General features: G+C 41.5%; 1 protein-coding gene across 1 annotated transcript in view; it reads right to left on the bottom strand.

The window, feature by feature from the left end:
• The window catches only part of nrxn3a (neurexin 3a), a 136110-nt gene that overhangs the window by 101717 nt on the left and 23292 nt on the right, over positions 1-11101 (bottom strand). The window lies entirely within an intron of this gene.

Raw genomic sequence — 11101 nt, forward strand, 5'->3', positions numbered from 1 at the left:
GGAATTATGTAACACTCACTCTCTATGTTGATGAATGATGATTGTACCTTGGCATTCTGCACAAACCACTTCTCAACAGATTTCTCGAACATGACTCCTGTATCTGTCTGGATACAGATCTATGAATATGTTATCCCTGGGATTATGATTGTATCAATCAAGAGACTAATCACTGAATCACTTCTTCCCCCGTCAGTGAGAGTGAACATTAGCTGTCGTTGTTCAGCTGTTGGCCATTTCCATTCAGGGTGTGGTCAACCTCTTCAGTTGCTGCCAATGCACCAGAATGAGGTTTGCATGCATTTTCTTCTTTGCCCATCGCTCAACAGTCAGACCTTCTTTCCCATATTTTTCGGTTCATGCGTTGTTCCACGTGACTGAGCTCCAATGATCAACCGATCATTTTTACTCCACTATAACTGCAGCAATCATGAAGTTATGACAGAGTAATACGGGTCATTTTGAAAGGAGAAGTGCTTCAGTGTTGCCCCGCTCTTTGATATTCTTAGAGTCTGATGGGCTGCTTTTGAAGCATTTGACCCCAGAGAGGAATTATCACTTCCGAAAATATGGAATGAGGAGGGAAAAATGGGAGAAGCTGTAGCTGAAGGTGACCTGCAATCTTTCAGCATTAGGCTACAAGCGTGGCAAATTAAAACGATGGCGCTATCAGATGGAGGAAGGCTAAGCGGATATGCACACGCGTCAGGCCGGCTGAACAAACGTAGGAGCCGAATGCATATCACTGATTGATCTCCCTCAAAGATGAACCCTTCTCATGTTATTCGCCATCAGCATAATTCCACCTACTAAATATACCCTTCAGCCTGTAAGTTAATGCAAATTCCCACAGATGAAGGTGAGTGGAAAATGTTTGCGCAGAGTGCAGTTATTGGAAATAAGATTGCTTTTATGTGAGATGCACCTCAGGGCTGCATACCAGGCCTTTTTAACATTTATAGGCTCAGATAAGAGAAGTCCATTATGTCTCATGCAGAATGTTTTATAGCAGAGAGACACTGGCTTTGATGCCTCAAAAGGTGAGAGGGATTTTCCCTCAAAGGTCAGTGTAAAATCAGAGAAGTCTATGTCCACGGTCTGACAGAAAATGTCTCACATAATTTGCAATTAATAATACGCTATATGATGAAAACGCCTCAGCAGACTCACAGTTGTTTCTAACCTGCATTCTTTTTGATTGTCAGCAGGTAGTAAAGCATGTCCACCTTCTTCTCCCCTCACTGCTGCCTCATTCAGGCCAAGATGAGAATTGTCAAATTTGCTGATCTAAAACAGCAGTCACTGTAGCTATGTCCATTTCTTTTACAGTTTATGGTCCAAACTGAGCAGATAAAATCGACTCGAATCTAGTTATCTGACTACTTAATGCACTTTTAAACCGCAGGTCAAACCTACACATTCAAACACTAATGGTAGAGGCTGCTATGTAAAGTGACCATCAGAAGTAATTAACCCCATACATACACATTCATACGCCAAAGGACACATCGGACATGCTGCTGCATGAGCTGGGGATCGAACCCCCTCTGGTTAGGAGATGACCGACTCGACCAACTGAGCCACAGCTACTAGCTAGGTAAGCAAACCAACCAGGTAACTTTTTATTTCATTTTTTTAGGGATGACAATCATTGAACTATTTTATATAAAGTAATGCTTTGAGGAACACTAAGATTTTAGCAGCAACAACTTTTACCTAAATTTCGAACAAAAGATTACAAATATCTTCAACACATCACTTTATGCCAAACCTTAAAATGTATAAATGAATTGAATACAGAGATTTTGTCTGCTGCTTGAAGGGAAGAGTTTGTTTGTTCACCTGCAGAGAACTCCTCTGGGTGGTTGAACTCAATTTAGTCATGTGGCTCACCCTAAAGCCCCTGAGGGGTTATAATAATGAAGCGAACCTCTGTGTGGGATTTTAGACGAGAAGAAAAACACATTTTCTTTTTGTTATTAAATTAGCTGCTCCGTCCTTACCCAAAGAGGAACCCAAGGCTCATCAGCATCATGGATGCCATCAACCTCGTCAATGATGTGATATTTTCAAGTCTGGATTAGTTTGTTTTTACTGTGCTACACATATGTGGTTATTTATTTATCAAAGTCTGTTATCCATTTGTGGCTTATATAATAGCTTTCCAAGCTAAGTGGATGACCTGGGATGACACGTCAGTGTTTCCCCTACCATTATATCAGGGTAAGAGAACAAAAATACTCACTTAAACTTGGGAAAATTAATAATGATACATTTGCTTCAGTTTTTTGCACTCCATAAGTGCTTTGTTTTTCAAACTCCTGAGGTTGCTGCTTGTATTAGACACGCTGCACACACGATTGTAGTGTATTACAAAACCCCAATATTTGGAGATTTTAAAAAACAAGACCGGACGTCAGTGAAATAATACTTTCATGCATTTTTACATTACTGACATGAACATTTAGGATCCAACTTTGCTGACAAAAAACTAAGTCAACATTTAGATCTCTCTGCAACAAATAGACACGCCTCTCAACAGCATAAGTAAAATGTGATTGTGGTGGTGTGTATGTATAAGAAGAGGAAAAGGGATTGTTTAAATCAGTTGTCAGACACAGTTGAGAGGGTAGAAAGGCAGATAGGTAGAAGTTAATAGAAAGGAAGAAACAAAAGAGACGGGGTAAAAAACAAAGAAAGAGAGAGGGAGGGGGGCGAGTAGCAGGAGCCCAAAGTGGGAAAGATGAATGATGGAGCCTAAATGAAATGTCATTCCCAGTAATAGGAAAAAGTCCCTGCCAGAAAGTAGGTCACTTAAATTACAAAGATATACTTAAAGAGTGTAGCCTGCAGCACAGTGCGCTTGACAAAACTGTTAACATTAACTTCCCCAAATCAAAACGAATGGATGGATGACGGAGGGGGAGGGAAGGGGAAATCAAAATGCATCACTCTCTGCCTGCGACCTGTGAGGCCTGGCTGCTCTCGCTGGGTTGGTATCAGCACAGGCAAATAGAGCGCTCACGGGCGAGATACAAAACACATACAAATGCACACAGAAAGGAAGCACCCATGCAAACAGACACCTCTGCAAATATGCCCCACTCTCATTCTGCCTCATGCATATCATATGTCATCAATTGGTACGTATGGCTCTGCAACTTTAAGGCATGAGCTAAATCAAGTCTGGCAGCAGTACATAGCTCAGCTTTGTTCTTCTTTTTAATGATTATCTCAATAGTTTGTCAACTGCAATAGTCACACCCGCCACAAGAATATTTAAAAAAAAAAAAAAAAAACAGCCTCCAAACCAGCATTACAGAGCACACTCTCCCTTTGAAAAACACACTCTGCCTCTGGCACAAATCAATAGGAGGAGGATAAAATGCACTTCCATTTAATTAAGATAACCAGCACATTCTCGCACATAATCTCTCTCTTTCCTCCTGCATCTCTCGCGCTCGCTCCCCCTCTCTCTCTCCCCCTCCGTCTTTCTCTCTGTGCCGCAACCCGTGTCACTTCCCTCTGGGGGGGATGAGAAATGTTGTCGGTTGGAATCTGGATTTAATCGTTTCCCAGATCGACGCCATGTTTTTCTTCCCCTGAAGCATGTTCTCACTCCCGCACCCCCACAAACCTCCTCTCTGAATAATGTCATCGAGGGAGCGTTCAGCAGCCCAAATGTGTTCGCTCCAGGGCAAACGGACTCCTGGGGTTGACGTCTTCAACTGAACGGGTTGCAATTCATTGCACAGCTCTGTTTGACCATGCAGCAGTGCTCAGCTGGACAGGGTTCAGCTGCATTTTGTAGCAAACAGCTCAGAGTGCTGCTTTGGCAACGGCTGAGGAAGAAGACTCAAAGGAGGATGTTTATCTTTCTGCTCATGCCATGCATTAGGTTTGAAATGTTTCAAAGAGACGGTTCTGGATTTTTGTACTTCATTTAAGGGCTTTTAAAATAAAATACACATTCTCATGAACATGAATGTGAACCATCAACCTCTTTTACTAAAGACAATTTACGGTTCACTTCAGTCTTATTTTTAACCAAAAGATGCCTCAAAGCGAAAGAGAGAGAGCGTCGTCTCTAAACTGCAGAAAAACATTGTCGATGTTTTAACAGGAGATTTGACATTTCTGTGAAATAATTACAAGAAATTACTCCAAATTGAGTTCAATGATTTCAAATGTCGTTTCTTTTTAATCAAAGCACATTTTACTAGTATCCCTTTGACATTTGAAGACTGGTTTGGTGGAAACTCTTTCGTGCAAACAAAAGGATTCCTGGAGATAGAAGCGACCAGTCCATAAAGAAAAACACAGTGCGAGTTGTTCAGAGTCTCCTGGTGCTCTGCCTGGTCTTTAAAGTGGGTCATGTTATTACTGAAGGCACCTTGTTAAAGAGATGGAGTGGACACTGCTATAGAGGCCCTTCAGGCCCACAGGATAGTACACATGGAGCGCCGAGCAGACTTGTACACACACTGACATCATGGCGTGCAACAAGAATACATTTCTACATCAAGTGGACACAGAGGTCTGCAGAGTATCATGCACAAAGATCAGAAACATGTTCATGGCCTTGTTGCAGCACACGTGCATTCTGCACAACTACAGAAGCACATGTGCTGGACATACAGAAGGACTGACAAAAAAAAAACGTTTTCCCTGAACCACGGTGTAAACTAACTGTAAAAAGATTTTAAAAATATATAGGATAAAAATAAAAAATTCAAGATAATGTACAAAAGTGCATTTCACAATATGTGGGGGAAAAACAACAGCAGCAGCAAATGTGCATGGACGTGTATTAACCGCAAACAAATATAAGGCACTAACTTAGAGAATAAAATAATCAATATTTTTTTATTAAATGTTTTTTATAAGCCAAACAGCTCGAGTGGACAGTAAAAAGGTGAAATGTGTGATGTCACAATGTGGCCATCACGTTTGACTCATCCTGCCTGCACAGGAGTTTATTTTGAAAGTGAAATAAGCCGTTCAAAGGCGCAGTGATGTTGTTCCTTTTCCATTTACTGTGAGGCATGCTCACCTGTGAACTTTTTATACAGACTTTAAAAACTACACCCACATAAAAAGAGAAAACAATGGGATCCCTGAAATACCCAGAAATAAGCAAAACGACGAAGGATGAAAAGAAACCATCGTCAGAGGTGAGCAGCTTCTTACTTCCTACCTTCCTACCCATTGTTTTCTAACGCTTCAGTTGAATGGAGCCGTCCTAAACACAAACTTAAAAGCCTTTTTACACAAAGGACCATTTCAGACAAAGGTTATGAGTCAGATTTAAGTGTCTTGGAAATGGATGACATTTGAGATTGTGTTTGAGATGTTAGAAGCCACTTTTAAAAGTGTTTTTAATGAAAGTTTTGTGACGTAAATCTACTAGAGAAATGTGGATTTGAGAAACAAATCATTCTTGGTAAGTTCATTTAACATGTATCCATATTACATTTGAATGCCAAAAACAAACATCCCATTACTACAGAGCAGGGCTGTTAAACAATTACATTTTTAAAATCAGGATTAATCACTTAATTTAAATTGTCAAATGTGATTGATCACATCTTCTATCGCATGTATTAAATGAATTGTTTGTCACATTTTTCAGGGACAAAATAGCACAATTGCGTAAATGTGAATGTGAATATGAATGCATTAATTTAAGACCTTAATTAACCCCGATTAACTACTGCTGACAGCCCGAACACAGAATAGAAGCCTTGTTTATAACAGCGCTGTCTATTGCATATTCATTGCCTAAAAGTTGTGTGCATTACCTCGAGTGGTCGGCGCTGGCAGATGAGGTTTGAGTGACTTGGAGGTCAACATACCGGCTGTTTACGCAGCCAGTATGAACCTTGGATCTACTACACCTCGGATTTGTCCTCTCGCTCACTGACTTTGAAAAGTTGAAATGTTAGAGAGAATGACTCTGGATGTGACGGAGCAGGCGCAAAGTGGACTGGCAAAAAAAGCTTATAAATTCAATTCATTCAATAAATGAATGGCAGCCATTTGGAATCGCTCTTCACAGACGAGATGTAGAAAGGCAAGTGTTGACCTTTGTTGTCATTCTTGACACCAGCAGTTCAGTACGTGATTTTGATTCTGTTTTTTGAAGGTGTTCAAATCCATGGAGGGAGTTTAATGTCTGACTGCATATTAAGATTGACTACATGTCTCTACCTCTTACAGTTGTATAAAAGTGAAGCCAAATCAACCCCAGCATTGGGCCATAACATACGGCACATTTGGAGCTAAAACTTTCACATTCGGGAGGAGGCTGACCTGACCGAAAACTTACGAGAACTTGGCCAGAAAGTGACGTCAGATTTCATCGAGGATGGAGCACATTAGAAGGAGAAGCCCACTCTGGCAGCTCTTTCAAGGACACACCCACTCGATAGCTCATCAAACTAAGCTGGCCAATCAGAGGAAATTGGGGAGGGGGTTCTGAAAGAGACAGCCGCTGACATGAAGCGTTCGGGCAGAGGCTGGAATGAGGATTTTTACGGATGCCATGTTTTCAATCCAAACCAACATGATTCATGATGTATTATAGTGATATTTAAAGAACGAGTTGTGGATTAACTCTTTCCTTTTCTTTGGTCGCTCTCCCCTTGGACAGGTCTGGTTTCTAATCTTAAAACAGGTCAGGTGTTTATATCGATGCAGCTTATCATTAGGTCCAATTTGATCCCTCAACAGAACCTTGGTCCATGAGTGTGCTGCTGTGTAATGTCAGTCCTGTGTGTCTAATGTAAGCAACTGGCCGAGTGTCAAAGCCAATCAAGGGTGAAATGTGTAATAAATGATGTTCTAAATCTTTATGAACCAGGCTGTTAAATTAAACACACACCTGCGTTATCAATCCATCCAGCTGCCTAAGGAGAGACTGAAGTGGTCATGGTAAGAAGCAGAGAATTCCCCGGGCTCATCATCTCCTGATTATCAACGTCTCCTCAAGGTTAGAGCGAGTGCACACCTCTGTCGAGCAATCAAACCTGATTACATGATTAGCATAGGACTTGTATAATGTCGCCACATTTCATTACCCACAGAGTACCCACAACCCCCCCCCCCCCACACACACACACACACACACACACGCACGCACACACACACCTTCCAGGAAACACTAATCCTTTCCACCAACATTCATGCAACATTTACAGCTACACACACCACACCAAAGTAGAAAAATAAGACCATCTGTGTTTTATGAAAAATGACTTCACATGTTCGGCGACGTGTGGTTGAACATTTGTGGAAGACAAGTCGAGGAGGAAGTGCAGCTGTAAAGTCTTGACCGGTTTCAGTAAAGAAATCAAAGGTGGCTATGCTAACGCTGCCGATTCGATCTGATGGACCCATCACGTCTGTCACTCCAGAAACTCGCGCTGTCTTTGGTGAAAGTGTTTTTTTCTTCTTTTTTCCGAAGTACATTTTTGGGCCTTATTGGTTTTATTGGATAGAACAGCTGAAGAGAGACAGGAAATGTTGGGAGGAAAGAGTGGGGACTCGTAGCAAAGGGCCGAGGTTGGATGAACCCACAGCCGCTAGCACGAGGACTAAAAGCCTCTGCACATAGGCCGCTAGGCTATTAGCACTTCGTAAAAGGGCTTTTTGTGCGTATGCTTCGTCACCTTGGTCTGAGCTGCGGTCACCTTGGAACATGAAAAGATCTTAAAATGATCATTTCATGAATGTCTCTGTGCCACACTTCTGATGTGTTGATTGACGTAATCTTTGTGGTCTGTTTTTGTTCTGTCTGAAACTATGATGCTCCATTTCGAGCGGATGGTAGGACACATTTAACATCTGATCATGCAGCCTGTAGTTTGAACATAAAGGCTTTATAACAGACACCATGACACATTTTGTCATCATAATGGATTATTGATCATTTCAAAAACAGGATGTGACTATCTCTAGTATCGGTTTATGTCAACAACAAGAGTCAGCTGTTCGTCAGCATTAGTTGAACTGTAATGGATGATACGACAAGACCATAAATTCTGTAGCTTTAAAAATAAATGTGAAAAAAAAAAGCGAAGATGGACGGGGCTGAACAAGGAGAACAAATTAAAATGTGTTTTGCATTCTCTCTCTCTCTCTCTGTTCAGTCTGGGTCTTTTGTTTTTGTTGCCATATGATCTCTGCTACACGGCACAGTGGGAGACCACATGAAGCGTTTGTGGGTGAGCAGCTCGCCAAAAGTGGTTCTGGTCAATTCACATGACCAGGTGGGTGTGTTTGATTTACTGCATCCTGTCTGTTATATTTACAGAGTGCATTCATACCATTTATTTAAACGAGTGAATGAAATGTAAATGTACACTGAGAATATATTTTTGATCCTCTTGCCTGTAGATGACTGAAAATGCTTTGTTTTTCCCAACAAGTGATATTGTGTTTGCGTTTGTTGGCACGACACCAGGGCTTCTGTTGCACTCTGTGGGGTTCCAGTATTTGCACTTATTTTCTCCTGAGTCACTGTAACCCAACCCGCCTGAATGCATCATGTGATATCAGTGAAGCACGTCTTAGCCGCACAGCTGATCCCGACAGAGCAGAGTTAGCGTCTTCGCCGCAAAGATCTACGTTGCCTGTGCAATCAACAAACTAAACAATAACATCTTTGCTACCTATAAACACAAGTCTCTTGTGTCAAATACAAAATAAAACTGTGTTAAACTAAACAGTCTGGGAATGTTTGCACCTTTAAATTGGTCTGAATGAGATCATCTGTGGGGATTTTGAGGTACAAATATCTTATTGTTATTCAATAAAGAAAATTCTATTTTGTCTTATGAATGCAATAGATTACTAAACTGTTTATTTGCAGAAAGCTTCTCGTAATAAAACTCTAGTAGTAGATTTATTCTCATCAGTCAGCGTAGATATCCTCTCTGAGAAGAATTATGGCACCCATATTAAAAAAATAATCTTTTAGTTAAAACCCCATAAGAAGTGACTTCCTGTTTTTACATTTTATTATAGAAAACAAGATTCAATGATTCCATTTGAACAAAATTTGATTGAAAGTCCTAATAAAACTGATCCACCCGGTTAGACTTACCAGGGTGAACCTGTATCACCGCTTTGTTCTCGAGCACCTGATCAAACAAAGCCTCGCTCCACGGCTCTCAGTCTGTTTCTTTCACCTTCATTCTACCTGCCCCCCAGGCACACCCGTCCACACACCCCCCTCTGTCACTGACGCCGGGCTATCCCTGCCCTCTACGTCTGGCTCGCTTACCAGCACTCAGTGAAGCGAAGAAAACACAAATGTCCAGGCACTCCCTCCCCCCCTCCCTCCCTCCCCTCAGTGACCAACCCCCAACATGTCTGTTCCTCTCCACACTCAAACCATCATGACACCGCTCATCCAGTCAAGAGCAGGTCTATTGGATTTAATTCTTTAACTGACGGGACAGAGCTAGTGTAGTGATGATAGCTGTGGGATTCACACACACACACACACACACACACACACACACACACACACACACACACACACACACACACACACACACACACACACACACACACACACACACACACACACACACACACACACACACACACACACACACACACACACACACACACACACACACACACACACACACACACACACACACACACACACACACACACACACACACACACACACACACACACACACACACACACACTAAAAAAAAAAAAATCGATGTTGGAATAGTTTTTATGATTCATTTTAATAATACTTATCTCATCTTTTCTTTGTCTTTACTATTTCGGTGATAGAGACGTAAATAAAGCCAAAAGATCCTGGTTACAATTATTGTTGTGGATTACAACGAAGTAAATGAAGAGAATCCTTTCTTACAAACCGCCCTTTAAAAAAAAAACCCAAATGAGAGGTGAGACTGACCGGAAGCTCCAGACAAACAATCAAAGAGCCCACCTTCCTTTCTGCCTCTGCTGGCGGAACAGAAAGAGTCCAGCACACAATCGTCATTTCTCTTTACCGCTCTTTTTAACGCTCAGGGTCGCGGGGGGGCCCCGAGTCATTGGACGAGAGGCGGGGTTAAAACTTGGCCAACACTACGACAGAAAGAAGGCTGTGGAACGACTCGCACTGTACGCCTGACGTTTACGACACCTGAGCAAAGCTAACCGTGTGTGTGCCAACACTGTACGACCTGACCTTAAAACTCACACTGTGCATATGAAAAATCGAGGCGGAGCAGAAACTACAACACTACAGCTCTGTTTACATCTGTTTCAATAGTCTACTGCATGTCTGTTTGCATGATATACATCTGTTCACATGTCTGCTTTCCTCTGTTACGTGCATGTCCTTTCACATCTCATGTCGTCGCTGTCCTCTGAATCTAACTCTGTGACTTGTGTTTTTTTAACTTGTACTTACATCTAAACACTTTACTGTCTGCGTATCCAACTCTGTGATTGTATTCTAACCTGTACTAACACCCTTGACACTTTTTCTTCTTTTACACTTTATTCTTGTTGATAGGTTACATGTGTTTGTATAGTCATTATCTGCTGCTCTGTGTGTCCTTGAATTGCCCCCCGGGGACAAATAAAGTTTTTTCGAATTTGAACAGAAGTCGATGAAGTTCTTTTTGTAAACTCTAGCAGAAGGAGGGTGACGTCTGATCTTTCTGTATTTCAGTTTTATGATGAGTAAGTTAGTCTTTATCTATATAGCACTTTTAAAACACGTCATTACAAGGTGTTTCACAAATGGAAAAAGGAACAAAGGATGAGCAACCACTTAGAAGCTAATGATAAGCACCATTCAAAAAACAAACAAGTTAATGAAGGGAGTTATTCAGTATGACGGCTTATCATTGTGCAGAAGGAAAGTATGAGTGCAACAATTATTTTAGCCTGCGTAACGCTCTCCAGGTGAACTGGTGAATATGACAGGAGTGTTTGACTGTCCAGCACAGAGCGATCCAGCATGATCTGACTTTACATTACACAATCAATGACCTTGTGAGTTTTACGTTGGCTCCCCCTGCTCCGTCCAGAATCAAAGATGTACTTAAACGAAAATGGC

This window comes from Symphodus melops (assembly GCF_947650265.1).
Source record: "Symphodus melops genome assembly, chromosome: 19".
NCBI classification, from domain to species: domain Eukaryota; kingdom Metazoa; phylum Chordata; class Actinopteri; order Labriformes; family Labridae; genus Symphodus; species Symphodus melops.